Here is a 15,770-nt window from a genome sequence, read left to right as displayed (position 1 = left end):
AGTGCTGGGATTAAAGGCGTGCGCCACCACTGCCCGACCCAACTTAAATTTTTAAAAGATGAATACATGATTTCACTTTTTCCTGATTGAAATAGGAACTTGCTGTGACCAAGGCTAGTGTATGATTCTCCTGTCTCAGTTTTCTGAGTAGCTGAGACTACAGGTTGAGTATTACTGGGCTTCCTCTAAACACTTCATTCTTTAAACTGGCAATAATAGTTTTATCTCTATTTCTTTCTGGGTTTTTGGTTTTTATTTGAGACAGAATCTCAAATAGCCCAAACTGGCCTTCGACTTGGTGTGTACCTAAGAATGACCTTGAATGACCCTGATATTCCTGCCTCCACATCCCTAACCCCAGGGTTAGGATTACAGTTGTAATCCCATTACAATTTACAGAGCTATTTCACTGGGGAAGGGATACATGCAGCAGCATGAAGGACACTGTAAATCCAGAGCACTCACTGCCATTATACTAAACCCCTGCTGTCCACTGCAGGAGCCCTAGTCCTATGTGGCTATTTGATTAAAAAAAAATTAAATACAATTTGGATTAGGGAGATAGCTCAGTTGGCAAAATTTTTGTCATAAATAAGAAAACCCAAGTTTGACCCCAGAACCCATGTCAAAAACTCAAAAAGGGCTAGGCACAGTAGCACACGCTCGAAGGGGCAGACTGACTGCAGAGGTCTGAATGAAAGTGGTCCCCACAGGTTCTTTGGGAGCGGCACCATCAGATGTGGCCTTGCTGGAGGAACTGTGTCCATGAGGGTGGTTTTGAGGTCTCAGATGCTCAAGCCACATCTAGTATGGCCTTCTCTTCTTGTTGCCTGCGGATCCAAATGTAGAGCTTTTAGCTACCTCTCCAGTACTAAGTCTCACCATGATAATGGACTAAACTGCCGGGCTGTAAGTCAGCCCCAGTTAAATGTTTTCCGTTATAAGAGTTGCCATACACCTTTAATTCCAGCACCCAGGAGGCAGAGGCAGGTGGATCTATGTGAGTTTAGAGTGAATTCCAGGACAGGCTCCAAAGCTACACAGAAATCCTGTTTTGAAAAAAAAAAAAAACAAATTAATTTTATGGTGCTGGAGAGATGGCTCAATGGTTAAAAGCACTGGCTGCTCTTCCAGAGGTCCTGAGTTCAAGTTCCAGCAACCATATGGTGGAGGCTCACAACCATCCATCTGTAATGAGATCTGGTGCCCTCTTCTGGCCTGCAGGCAGACATACATGCAGAACACTGTATACATAATAAATAAATAATAAAATCTAAAAAAAAAAAAGTTGCCATGTCATGTTGTCTTTTCACAGCAACAGAAATCTTTTTTTAAAATATTTATTTATTTACTTATTTATTTATTTATTTATTATGTATACAATCATCTGTCTGAGTGTATGTCTGCAGGCCAGAAGAGGGAACCAGACCTCATTACAGATGGTTGTGAGCCACCATGTGGTTGCCGGGAATTGAACTCAGGACCTTTGGAAGGGCAGGCAATGCTCTTAACCACTGAGCCATCTCTCCAGCCCAGCAACAGAAATCTTAATCAAGACACAAGTAGATCCCTGGGGTTCCCTGGTCTGCCACCCTAGCCTAATTGGCCAAGTCAATGAAGACACTTTGTCTCAGAAAGACAAGGTAGACCATGGGAGCCGGGCAGTGGTGGCATACACCTGTAATCCTAGCACTTGGAAGGCAGAGGTAGACAGAGCTCTGTGAGTTTCAGACCAGCCTGGTTTACAGTAGAGCAAGTCCCAGGACAGCAAAGTCTCCACAGAGAAACCCTATCCAAAAATAAATAAATAAATAAATAAATAAATAAATAAATACACCAGAGGGCTCTGTCCTCTACATGCACGTGACCACACACACACACACACACACACACACCCCTGCTGTGAAATAATCCCTTTGTATACTATGAAAATATATTAGTCTCATTGGTTAATAAAGAACTGACTAGCAGGTAGCCAGCAGACAGGGAAGTATTCATGGGACAGCCAAACTGAGAATGCTGGAAGGAAGAAAGGCAAAGAGTAGAGTCACCAGGAAACACAGAAGGAACAAGACATGCTGGAGGGCAGGTAAAGCCACAAGCCATGTGGCAATATCTACATTAATAGAAATGGGCTAAGTTAGAAGAGTTAGCTAGTAATAAGCCTGAGCTATCAGTCAAGCATTTAAAATTAAGTTTCTGAGTGATTATTTGGGAGCGGATACGACACAGGAAGACTCCACCTATACACACCTGCATATATACATAAATATAATTAAAAATTCAGATCTTCAGTTAACTAGTTACTGTCAAGTGTCCAACATCAAGTTTCAATAGGGAAGTGTTGATAGGGGACACATTAATTTTTGTGTGCAAGTATAGTGTATACCCACATGTGTGCACAAATGTAGAGGTCAGAGGAGGGCAATGGACATCTTGTTCTCTATCACTGGCTAACTCATTTATTCATTTGAAGCTGAGTCTCCCCAAACCTTAAGTTATATTGGCAGACAGCAAGACCCCATCAATTTTTCCATCTCTGTCTCCAACAACAGGTGGCTTTTGATGTGTGCACCAGCTTCTAGACTCACGTCCTCATGCTTGCACAGCAAACCTCTTACCTATTAAGTTATCTCCCAGTCCCACACCCATAATTTCTACATTGTCTACAGGATAATACTAAACAATAAAGAATGTGATTTTGTTATGGAATAATCCCTTTGTACAAGGTGAAGACTTGCAGCTATAATTGGTTTAATAAACAAGCTGACTGGCCAAAAGTTGAACAAAATAAGATTAGGTAGGAAGAGTCAAACTGAGAATTCTGGGAAAGAGAAGGGCAGAGTCAGGAGTTACCAGCTAGATGCAGAGGGAACAGGAGATGAACATGCCATACTAATAAAGGTATTGTCACATGGCAGACCATAAATAAGGAATCTGAGTTGACTTAAAATGTAAGAGCTAGTTACTAATAAGCCTAACAGTGGCAGCATGGACCCAAAAACTCCCCCAAAGTTGGGGAGGTAAATGTGGCTCCCACTGGCACCTCCACCATGAAGCTAGGCTCTTGGGGAACAAAGCAGCACGAAGCCAGCTGCCAAAGCAGAAGTCACACTGCTTAGCAGTTTAAAAGTAGCTGTGACTGGTTTAATAAACAAGCTGACTGGCCAATAGTTGAACAGAATAAGGTTAAGTTGGTGAGCCAAACTGAGAATGCTGGGAAAGAGAAGGGCAGAGTCACCAGCCAGATGCAGGAGATGAACATGCCATGCTAATTAATAAAGGTACTGCCATGTGGCAGAGCATAAATAAGGAATATGGGCTAACTTAAAATGTAAGAGCTAGTTAGTAATAAGCCTGAGCTATTGGCTGAGCATTTACATTTGGAAAGGAACTGCCAGTTATATGGGAACAGGCAGTAGAGACAGAAAAACTCTGCTTACATAATTTTTTCAACTCTTCTGATTCTTTTTCATATTCCATCTCCCTGGCTACCCTCTTTGAATTTCAGTCCCTACCTTCCCTGTACTCTTTTCCCAGTTTACTTTTCTTCTTACCCCTTTAAAAACTACTTCATAGAACCCATTTGATTTCTGTTTCCTCCTACAACACCTCATGATCCATTGGTAATGTGGGACTTCTGAGTTCTTGAAATGGAATTAGTCTAATTTGATATGTAAAATATACACTAAATTTCAAAAGCAAAAGGAAGAAAAATCAGAATGTAAAAGATCTCATAACATTTTTAATTTTTCCCCCGAGATGGGAGTTTTTCTGAATAGTCCTGGCTGGCCTAGAACTAGTTCTGTAGACCAGGCTGGCCTTGATCTCACAAAGATCTGCCTACCTCTGCCTCCACAGTGCTGGGATTAAAGGTGTGTGTCACCACCACCCAGAAAAAGATCTCATTTTTTTTATCCAAGACAATGTTTCTCTGTAGCTTTGGTGCCTGTCCTGGAACTAGCTCTTGTAGACCAGGCTGGCCTCGAACTCACAGAGATCCGCCTGCCTCTGCCTCCCGAGTGCTGGGATTAAAGGCATGCACCACCACCAGCCCCCCCCCCCCCGGCTCATTTTATTTTTTTTAAGACAAGGTTTCTCTATGTATCCCTGGCTGTCTTGGAACTCACTTTGCAGACCAGGCTGGCCTCAGACTCATGGAGATCCACCTGCCCCTTCTTCCCAAGTGCTGGGATTATAGGTATGCACAACCACTGCCCAGAAGATCAAACTTTTAACTTTGATTATATATAGAAATATTTTGTATATAGTTGGTTAAGTAAAATTATTAAAATATCTGGTTTTTATATTTTCTAAAAGGTACTGTGTGTGCTCACATGTGGATATGAAAGTCAGAGGACAACTTGCAGGAGTCTGTTCTCTCCATGTGGGTTCTGGAGATTGAATTTAGGTGGTGCTTCATTCTGTTGAGCCATCTTGCAGACTCCTAGTTTTTACCTTTATAATACAACTAATAACTTACTTTTTTGGAAATATGGTCCCATGTAGCTGAGGTTGGTCTTGAAATTTGCTATGTAGTCAAGAATGAACTTTTTTTTTCCCTAGACAGTGTTTCTTTGTGTAACAGACCTAGATGTCCTGGAACTAGTTCTGTAGACCAGGTTGGCCTTGAACTCAACAGAGATTCACCTGTTTCTGCCTCGTGAGTGCTGGGGTTAAAGGTGTGTGCCACCACTGCCTAGCTAAGAGTGAACTTCTTTCTTTTTTTTTTTTTTTTTTTTTTAGTTTTTTAGTTTCTTGAGACAGGGTTTCTCTGTAGCTTTGGAGCCTGTCCTGGGACTAGCTCCTGTAGACCAGGCCAGCCTTGAACTCCCAGAGATCTGCCTGCCTCTTGAGTGCTGGGATTAAAGGCGTGCAACCCTTTTAGCCTTTCTTTTGTGAGTCACCTTGGATGAGCTACGAAAGTATTTTACCATTAAACTACATGGGCCATAATTTAACAAGCCTCTACTTATACATAATATTAAAATAACTTTTTACTATGCAGAGCTGGTTAAGAATGTCACAGGGCTGTAGAGATGGTTCAGCTGATAGACACTGGCTGCTGAATGTGACAACCTGAGTTCAATCCCCAGACCCCACAAGACTGAAGGAGAGAACTGACTCCTGCAAGCTTTCATTTGATTGCTACATACATATTCATATAAACACATACATACAGAATATGTTAAAATATAATGTATTTTCAAATTCCATAAAACTATCTTTAAAAGACCACATAACCAGTTGTGGAGTTGCAGGCCTGTAAAGTTAGAATTTGAGAAATGGAAGAAGGATCATTTCCCCAACATCCTTAGTGCCATAGAGAGTTTAAGGCCAACCTGGACCACATGAGACTCTGTCTCAAAAACATACATATCATCTTTAAACTCAGCACTCAGGAAGCAAAGACAGGCAGATCTCTGTGAGGCAAAGTCGGTCTGATCTACAATTCCAAGCCAGTTCTACTTAGGAAGACCCTGACTAAAAGAAAACAAACATGCTAAAAACAGAGAAACAGAATTTTCTAAATCATGCAATTTGCATATTCTTTTCTGATCGCACTAGCCCAGAACAGCAGTCCCCAAAGGGACAGGCAGTTGTTTTCCAGTCAGTGCCTGGCTGGCTGGCACAGAGCATGCACTTAAAACCTCAAAGAAAGAGTGGCTGGAAAGGTAATTCAGTAATTAAGAGCACTGGCTGCTTTTGCAGAGGGCCTTGGTTCGGTTCCCAGTACCCCCATGGCAACTAACAATAGCCTGTAACTCCAGTTCCAGAGCCTACGACATTCTTTTACGACTTCCGTAAGCACTGCACGCATGTGGTGAACAGGCAGAAAACCATCCCAAACACATTTTTAAAAAAATCTTAAAACCAAAAATTTTGACGTGAGAGCCTCTGGAAATGCCATGCTGACCACATCCCTTAATTCACTTCACTAGATAAGAAAACTGAGGCCAGGTGTAGTGACGTCAGCTGGTGCTCAACCGCAGCCAGAGCGGAAACGTCCGTCGGAACCGGGATTCGAACTAGTGATCCTAGCTCCTAGCCTGGGCTCCCGGTGACCACACTTCTTACTTTGCACAGCCCGTCAGGTGCGGACCACATGGTATGCGTGGTACAAAGAGAGCCAGTCCTCGGCCTCCGCGCTTAATCGGCATCTGCAGCTGGCCAAGGCCCAGCTAGAGCCCTCCACGGCCAGCGTTAGCCACTCCGCGTCTCCACCGGCCGCTTTAGCCCTTCGCAGGCGGCGCCGACAGGAAGTCCTGCCTCCGCCGCACGCACCAGCGTACCGCGACAGCCATCTCAACCAATGAGAGCCGCTTCTTCGAAGACGCCGACCAATAGACGAGCGCGCTGAGAAGGGGGCGTGTCTGGCCGCGGGGCCAGGGAGCGGGTCGTGCGCGCTGAGGAGGAGCCGCCGCCGTCGCCGCCGCCGTAGCCGCTCTGCCGCCACCACCACCGCTACCGAGGCCGTGCGGAGCCGTTATCGCCGCGCCGCCCGCCCCGGAGCAGAGCCCCGGGCCTTCCCGCCCTTGTTCAGGTGAGGCCGGGTGGCTCCGGTGACTTCCGAAAGAGTAGGCCGCGCTAGAGCCTGAGCTCGCCTAGTCCCGCGGGCTCCCGCCGGGCCTGCACCGGCCGAAGGCCCCAGGCCGCGCAAGGCCTGGATACGGAGACGCGCGTGTAGGCCGTGGCTAGGCGGAGGGAAACCGACTCGGTTTGATTCTGGTCGGCGACAAGCCTCCCCCGGTCCAGATTCCTCTCTGGGCTCCCGCGAGAGAGGCGGGAGAAGGACACGGCGTGGGCACGCGCTTTGGGGGGCCGGGCTCCGAGGCTTCGGGGGGCCCTGCATAGTAAGTCTCGGAAGCCCGGTGATCCGGGGGCGGAAGAGAGGAGCGAGGGCCTTGGGCGCCCAGAGGTCACGGGCCACGGACTCGCTCCCTCGGGAAATCCCACAAATTTCTTTTGTGACCGATTTTTCAGGATACAGCGCGACGGATCGTGAGGTCCGTTTAGAAGTGTGCAGACCTTTCTTCTGTATGTATGGAAGTCCTAGAAAATAAAAGGAAAAAAATTGATCGCCATCTCTAACAAAGCTGTTCTCGGGACGTTTGCATTTGTAAAATAATGTATAAATAGTGAAAATCTAGTAGCACGCAGTTGAACAATGGGAAGTGAAGGAGAGTCTCCCTTTTCTGTTGTCTTCTGCTGCTAAAGCCTGTCAAAATGGGTTTTGACACCTACTGTGTGCAGGACAGCTGAATGAACTTTGTTTCACTGGACAGAACTTCCATTGTCGAAAGCGTTCATGTGGGATACCGATGGCCAGTGCTCTAGAAGGGGGCAAGATCGGATGAGAAAGTTTTTCTAACCTTCTTTGCCACAGACAGTTAAGGTCAGATAATGGTTGTTTGTGGGGGCCTGGGTGCTCTGTGCATGGTAGGAAGTTGGATGGCATGCCTGGCTTCTCTGCCCACTAAGTATTAGCATCTCTGCCTCCCACTTTCCCAGTTGTAAGGACCAAAAATAAATTCAAGTGTTGCTAGGGGTCTTTCTCACTCTCCCCACCACCAAATACACACACAGAGGTGAGAACTCCTAAAATAATCTTTCTGGAAAGTTCTTCCAGCCTGGTTCTGATGTTCTGTGGGAAGCTCTTAAGATTTTGAGTAAGCGGTGTTGAATTACCTGCAGAAGAGCAGGGTGAAAGTATTGTGCAGATGTGAATGTGTGAGGAAAACCTCAGTGTTGTGCATGCCACCCGTGGGATACATGATGTTACAAATAATCACCCGAATTTATCAGCAGTGTTCCATGTGTTTAATACCCAGCAGGCATGTCTCCAACCCCTAAGCTAGGTGTTACAATATCCATTTTAGAGAAGAAAGTGAAACTTAGGATAGTCTCATGCATTGAAGTGGCCAGTGCAGGATTTGAGCACAGGTCCGAGCTAACCCCAGTGGATTGCCACTGAACATGTGTGTACAAAACTGCTGAGATCTGATTTTTAAAATGCTGTGGGGCTAGAGAGATGATGGCTCGGCAGACAAGAGCACTTGTTGCTCTTGCAGAGGACCTGTGTGTTCAGTGCTTAGCACCTGAACGATGGCACACAACCGTCAATAACTCCCATTCTAAGGGATCCTATGACACCTTCTGACCTTGCAGGCACCAAACAGGCCTGTGGTTCTCATATATGTACAGACAAAACACAAATCTAAAAATAATTTTAATGCTGTGACTTTGAAGTCTGTGAAGAAGCTGAAAGAAATAGGAAATGTTTCTGTTTCAGTTAGCTGGTTTGAGGGAAACAAATTTGGATGTGTTCAGGAATAGGTCACCGGGCAATAGTAGAAAGGGCAAGATGGAAGAACATACTTTTTCCTGTTCTTACTCAGTTGCTTCCCACACTCACTGCTTTTCTTTCTGCCTTTGCACGCCAGCAGGAGTTGACTTTTGAAGATGCAGATCTAATAGTGTTTCTCCTCATTAGAAGTCTTTGGGCAGGGAGACAACAGTTGTGCTGGGCTTTTTGAATAGCTCTAAAGATTTAAATGAGAAGCCCTTAGCATTGGGTGACACCCCACACACACCATCTCTAACCCTGTCTGTTCTTTTCTTGGAAGAAGATCTCTTTCTTATATTGTGTGGCCTGATTCAGAACACAAACATCGCTTGAAGCTGCCTCCAACTGCCAAGGCTTCTCCACCTCCAGAATCAACTGTTCCCTGGTTTGTGTTCCAATCGCATTCAGTGTGTTCAATCTAGTTAAATGCCCAGCGGTGAGAGATGCAATGCCATCCTTTTGTCCCTAGGTGGCAGTAGCTCAGCAGTGGTACTGGCTAAGAGAAGCCCTAAGGAAATTGGTCAACCAGAGGGAAGTGAGCCTTTGCATTCCTCTCCCCCAAGCTGTGTTCTAGCCCAGAGGCTAGCCTCTGGAGAGACCATGGTGTATATGACTTGTGTGTAGATGATTTCAGCCTGGCTGGTGAGCAATAGTAACATAACTGATGTAGAAACACAGAAAAGGGAACTGTTACTCAACTCAGGGGACCTCAGAATGTTCCCTGGAGTTGTTGATGCAGGAGGACTGGGAGGAAGTAGCTAGGTAAAAGACCAAGTGGGAAAGGCTCCTCAAGAACTTGGTGAGCAGAAGAGGTCAGGTCATCCATTTGTTTGGGAAACCATGCAGGTATGGAACTCTGGAAAAGGAGAATGAAGTGAGTAGCAGATCCTTTGGGAAGAGAGCTCCGGTATTATGAGGACCCTCTCCAGATCCATGTTAATTGACAGAGGGAGTCACATTTGCACAGGAGGAGCTGACTGGCAGCCAGAAAACCAGTTACAGGCTTTCCTTCAATTTAGAAGTATTGCTAATATGACCCAGAATATCAGTTGTAGAGACAGGGAGCATTGAAACACAATTAGAGGGTCAAAAGTCCCATGGCTTGGAATTTGGACATGAGAAAGAGCAGTGGTGGCTGATTCTGCCCAACACTTGAGTGCCACAAAAATGAGTGACCACAGAGAACCTGAGAAGGAAGAGAGAGCAGTTTAATGTATAACTGGAGACAAGAGAGCAAGCACATGGCTGAAGCAAAATGCAGGAAATAGGATGGTGACAGAATATCCATGACCACACATGGGGGTACTTATTCCAGTGCTCAGTGGTTTAAAACCCCCTTTCTATCTTCAAGAAAGTTGGTATGAATTACCAGGACCTATTCTCTATTACTGGGAAGAAATGACCTTTCCAGAGCTGAGGGTAGGTCAGTTGGTAGGATGCTTGGCTTATATTCATGAAACCTAATTTTAACACCCAGCACCACATAAACCAGGAATAGTGTCTCGTGCTTATAATCCTAGTGCTCAGGTATTATGGGCACATATTGGCTGTCTATGGAGGTTGAAGCTAGCCTAGGCTACACGAAACTCTGTCTCAAAATGAAAGTCAATCTGATTTGAGAAGAGTACTCAATGTATGAGACAAGAAAAGAGGGTTAGTCTTTACATACAGTATATTGAATGGAATGATTATCGGTTACGGAGTTTGTTTTTATTTAACCAGATTTCAATAAAAGAAACAGAGGGCTTTCCCGAATCAGCAAATGGCCACAGTTAAGCCAGACCAAAAGAGTCCGTCAGGGTCAGCATGGAGATAAAAACTAGAAAATTATGCTGGGCTTAGGTTTCTGGGCCTTGTCAAGGGGGTTCCAGAAGATTGATTGTGGAGAGAAGAGGACCAACTAGTTCAAGAACTATTATCCCGATCTGTTGATATTAGGATTGCTTCTGTTTTGTGTTCCTGTGCCTGGCACATGGTTGGCATCCATGCCTGGAGAAAAAAGAGTTAATGGCAAGCTCAGAAGTGACTGGATTCAGCCACACATCAAAGAAACCTTCATGCCAGAGGAAAGATTAACAGGAGAATAGTGCATAGCAACTTGGTGGCAAGGCTCATGTCACCATAGACAGAGGCCTGGAGACGTTGGAAAATGAGTCATTTAGAGGGAAAGGTTAAATTGTGTCTAGAGACATGTTTAGAAGTTGGGCTAGGATCGAGGGGACAGGGCCCTGATTGAGAAAGGAGGGAGAGTTAGAGATGTCTTCAGGTGTTACTCAGGCAGAACTTGCAGTTTCATTTAGTAGAAGGAATAGAAAGAGATGAATTGGAGGAGAGGTGTGGTAGTTCTAATGTAGGAAGTAAGTCAAGGTTAGGGAAAAGTTTGGATAAGAGTGAGACAAGAGACAGGCTGAGTTACACCTTTGTTTCAGGAGTAAGGGTACCCACATTTATCAGCTGACAGGTGTTGTGTAGCAGTTGGTAGCATCCACAGTGAGAAAATGAAGTGACTAACCCCCACTCTCTTTCAGATGTTGCTGACAGATTCATTTTGGAAGTGAAGTAGAACCACAGGCTTTCGTGCCTTAGTTGCTGTGCATGACTGTGCAAGAGCTTCACCAACTTCAAGTCTCTGGCACTTTTAGCAGGACTCTGGAGCTGGCCAAGTCCCTAGGGCCTGTAGAGCACTTGGACTGGGCACCCAGCTCTCTGCACCTGACCTACTGTGAACTTGCTGACTAGAGCTGTCCCAGCCAAGTGGCCTTCTTCTTGACTGTAGACAGGGACCATTAAGGATCTCTATGTGCCCCAACTACCTGAACTCTCAATGGGTAGCAGTTGTAATGGGGTCAAGTGGCAGCTTCAGTTTTTTCTAGCAGGAAAGCATTTCCTGGGTGATTTGTTCCCCACCCCCACCACCCACCTTGAACACTCAAGAGTTTTATATTTAGAAAGAACCGCGGAAATAATTAAGGGACTGGAGAGAAGGCAGTTAGAACACTTGCTGCTCTTGCAAAGGACTTGGGTTCTGTTCCCAGCACCCACATGGTGACTCACAAATACCTGTAGCTCCAGTTCCAGGGGATCTGACACCCTCTTTTGACCTCTATGGGCACCAATGCACAGACGTATGCAGGCAAAACACTCATACACATAAAACAAAATTTTAAAATAGAAATATTTGAGTATAAGCCTCATTAGAAGTGGTAGTAGTGCTGGTCAGGCCTGATGAAGAGTTTTGAGTGTTTGTCTTCAATCTAGCATTTGTCCTTTACAAAGGCCCACCCTACCATTGAAAAGTTTGGCTCTCATGTATGCCTAATGAATACTAGCTGCACTGATAACACCATCCGTGTATGTTTTTATGTCATATATAAAGGCGTCTACATTGCTCTCCCGCATATGCAGTACATATGCTGCTGGTGAGAACACCATGGTAGATGTCACACAACACAACTATAAGACAGTTTGAAAGGTGCAATAGGATCAAAAATTCCAAGATCCTTTTAAACAAGGTTTCTCCTTGGTATATCCAGTACTTGAAGTGGTTCCAAATAATAGGAAGATCATTTTGTCACATTTGAAGTTTCCATCTTTTGCTCCTTGCAGTTGGCTCTTATTCTTTGGGGTGGTGCTTATTAATAATGATCTTGAGAAAATAAGATACTGTGTTGTATGTGGCTGAGTGATAGAATTGTTGCCTTCAAGACTCCAGGTTCTGTCCTTACCACCTTGGGGGGGCGGGTGGACATGAAAATGCCATTATGATACCCATTATTTTGTATGTTAACTTAAAAATTATTTTAGGGCTGAAGAGATGGTTCAATTGTTAAACGTGTGTTCTGCTCTTGCTGAGGTCCTGAGTTTGCACACAATATTCCACATCAGACAACTTACAACAACCAGTAACTCCATTTCCAGGGGATGCAACACTTCTGGCCTCCTCTCTCATGTACATAGCCACATGTAGATACATAAACTTAATTAAAAATCAATCTTAGATACTTTTTTTGATACTTTTAAAAGGAAGGAACTGAATAGGTTGATAAGATGACAGAACAGCTTCTGACTGCTGTTCTTTAACATCAAAGAAATGTTCCACACATGTAATATTCTAGGTGAAGTTTGAAAGCCAGTAACCCTTTGCTGCTATGTAAGACACCAGGGTTGCCTGAAACCCTGAGTTTGGGGGCCCTTAGATAACAATGGCCTGTCCTTAACTGATAGGGGAAATGCCATGATCAAAAGGTCATTTTCCCAGGATGAGACTCATCCATTGCCCTTGGGATGTGTTAACTCCTGTGAATTTCCCCAAATGCTAGAAATTTGACTGCATAATTTATGATAGTTGGGACTTTGGCCATGTATGTGTGTAGGTCTAACCTTGACTCTCAAAGTCCTTGCTGTATTTATGTTATTTATTTTGATGTGGCGCACATGTGGAGTTCAGAATACAACTTGTTGGAGGTTGTTCTTTCCACTTTTATGTATGTTTTGGGTATCAAACTCAGATTTTCAGACTAGCAAAATAAATTTCTTCACCTGTAGACGTAAATCACAAAACAATCCCACACCAGTTTGGAATTATGATTAATAAAAGGATTATTTATTTAAGGGGAAAACTTACAGATCACTGTCCTAGACAATAGCCCTCTGTGCAACCAGGAACATAGTCTAGTAGGCGGAAGAGGAACTGGAAGCAAGAGAGAGAGAGAGAGCAGGGCTACCACTGATTTTTAAAGCAAAAGAGACCACGCCCAAGTGGGCTGGTATCTTAAAGGCTATTGGCTGAAGGAGCTCCCACAGCATTCACCCTTTGAGCCATCTTCCCAGCCAGTATCTCAAAAAAGTAAATTTTAAGTCAGAATAATTGAGGAACTAATAAAGGCTATGTCGATGGTGGAGAAGAATTGAAAAATAAAGCAACTTGTTATCCTGCATAGAGCAAAGCCAGGTTGGGGACACCAGCTGGAAAATTCAATAGGGCACCATCACAAAGGTATTAGGATTCGTGCTGGAGCATCACTATTTAGTGACAACTCAAGGTCAAGCCTTGTCATTTATTAACAGCCTGACTGACCATTAGCAAAATAAAAATAGTGTGACCACTGAGCTTTAGTGGTGATGACAGGGAAAGCCTGGAAGTGAAGGGAATTGACTTAGAGGTAGCAGGAAGTGGCAGTGGCTTGATAGTGGTCATTAATAATTGTATAGTCACAAGACCTATTATGGTTAGAGCTTGTGGACATAGGACCAGTTGTACCCAGGTTGGTCCACACAGATTTGGAAAGTGTCAAGGGAGGCATACTAGAAGATTGAGCAGCTAGTTTCTAATGTACCGTGAAACTGGCTCCATTGTTGCTTGTTGGCTACAGACTTGACCTCCAAGAGGTGCTCAGCCCTGGCTGTCTGTGACCATGCTGTGGAGCAGTGTGACATGTTCTTTGTTTAAATCTTAATTTGAATTTAGTTTTTAATTTGCATTATAGAAAATTTTACTCATCTTTTGTAGGGTTGTTTAAAGAAGAGTTTTGTTTTCTGTTTTGTTTTGAGAAAGGGTCTGAGTAGCTCAGGTTGGCCTTCAGACTTGCCGTATATCTGAAGATGATTTTGAATTTCTGAACCCTTGCCTCCACCTCCCAAGTTCTGGGATTATAGTTGTCCACCACCACTTGCATGTGGTGCTGGGGATGGAACCCAGGGCCTCATGCATGCTAGGCAAGAATTCTAACTGAGCTACATCCTAGCCCCATTATTTGAGGCTTGTTTTGTTTTGATTTAAAAGGTCTCACTGTGTAACCCTGGTAGGCCTAGAACTCTGTGGACCAGGCTGGCCTCAAGCTCACAGAAGTCTACCTATCTGTGCATCTTGAGTACAGGGATTAAAGGCATGTGCTACCATATCCCACAGTATGGCTATCAGAGAACAACTTTGTGGAGTTGGTCTTCCCCTTTTATGTGGATTTGAGAGATCAAACTCAGGTCTCCAGGCTTGCATAGCAAACATCTTTTTCCATTGAGCCATTTTGCAGACCATGATCTACTATACAATCTCAGTGGTTTGCTATCTCATGTTTGTGGGGTACCTGGGAGCTGATGATGTTTAACATCATAAGACTATCATACCACATTATTAGGAAAAGGTCTAAATTTTGACATATAATTTCTGTGAAATGGCATTGCTCCTGAACGTTCAAAAAGTTGTGCGTTTCTACATTTGGTGACACATACCTATAATCTTAGTAATTAGAGTCAGAAGCATGGAGCTGGAGAGATAGCTGATGGCTCAGTGCTTTAGAGCTTTCATTACTCTTACAGAGAACTCAGATTTGATTCCCAGATCCCATGTGGTGACTCATAATCATCGTAACTTCAGTTCCAGGGGATCCAATGCCCTCTGACCTCTGAGGGTACCAGGCACACATTTTGCACATACATATATACATAAAAGCAAAACATCCATACACATAAAACTAAGTAGAGCTTTTTAAAATTTATTTATTTATTTAAAGTCATGAGTTAGAGGGTCAGCCTGGGTTACACACACTGGTCCTGTTGCAAACACCATGGGGAAAAGTTTTAAGATGAATCATCTTTTGGAGGCTGTCTGTAGTTTGATCCTTTCCAGAATGTCCTAGTAGTGTTTTTGTTATAGATCATACCGTAATTTCCCTGTGAATGACTTGTTTCAGTTGTTCAGACTTACAGTGCTTGTGAATAAAGGATGCGGTATGCATTTGTATATAGGTTTTTGGTTTGTTTTTTTTGTTTGTTTGTTTGTTTGGTTTGGTTTGATTTTGGATTTTTGTTTTTCGGGACAGGGTTTCTTTTCTGTGTCGTTTGGAGCCTGTCCTGGAACTCACCCTTTAGACCAGGCTAGCCTTGAACTCAAAGACATCCTGCCTGTGCCTCCTGAGTGCTGGGATTAAAGGTGTGTATCACCACCACTCAGTTGTATATATTTTTTTATATGAACATGGATTTTCATTTCTCCTGCACTGATATGGTTTACACCTATAATCTCAGCATTTCAGAGGCTAAGGCAGGGGTTGCCATTAAGTTTGAGGCTTGTTTGGGCTACATGGTGAATTTCAGGGTTAGACTAACAGGGTATCTCTCTAAGAAAGAAAGGATGAAATGAAAGAAAAGAACAAAACAGTAGTAGGAATGTGATCGCCAGGTCACATACTAACTATGTGTGTTCAGCTCAGAGGCTGTCAGTTTGTTTATCAAGTAGCCATTACATTTTAGCATTTCTACCATTGCTGTGTGCAGAAAGCCTGACTTCATTCACGTCCTCCTCAGCGTTTGACATTGTCTTGTTATGTTTTGTTTTGGCCGTTTAGTAGGTGGACATGCCCTCTGCCTAGCTAATGATGTTGAGCCTCTTTCCATATGTTCATTTGTCATGTACATATTTGCTTTG

At 44.0% G+C, this 15,770-nt stretch overlaps 1 protein-coding gene and 1 pseudogene across 1 annotated transcript in view; both read left to right on the top strand.

The window, feature by feature from the left end:
- The first annotated feature begins 6,385 nt into the window (after positions 1-6,385).
- Elavl1 (ELAV like RNA binding protein 1) overlaps positions 6,386-15,770 on the top strand; it is a 43,789-nt gene continuing 34,404 nt past the window's right edge. The window contains exon 1 of the mRNA XM_041677842.1: positions 6,386-6,544. The gene's annotated coding sequence lies outside the window, so the exon portion shown is untranslated. The remainder of the gene's footprint in view (positions 6,545-15,770) is intronic.
- LOC121465191 lies at positions 12,557-12,708 on the top strand (annotated as a pseudogene).

Source organism: Microtus oregoni, unplaced genomic scaffold (genome assembly GCF_018167655.1).
Source record: "Microtus oregoni isolate MIOR12 unplaced genomic scaffold, Mior012 000029F_ref0000214, whole genome shotgun sequence".
Taxonomy (NCBI): domain Eukaryota; kingdom Metazoa; phylum Chordata; class Mammalia; order Rodentia; family Cricetidae; genus Microtus; species Microtus oregoni.
Note: the sequence above shows the minus strand (reverse complement) of the source record. Positions and strands in the feature narration are given on the sequence as shown.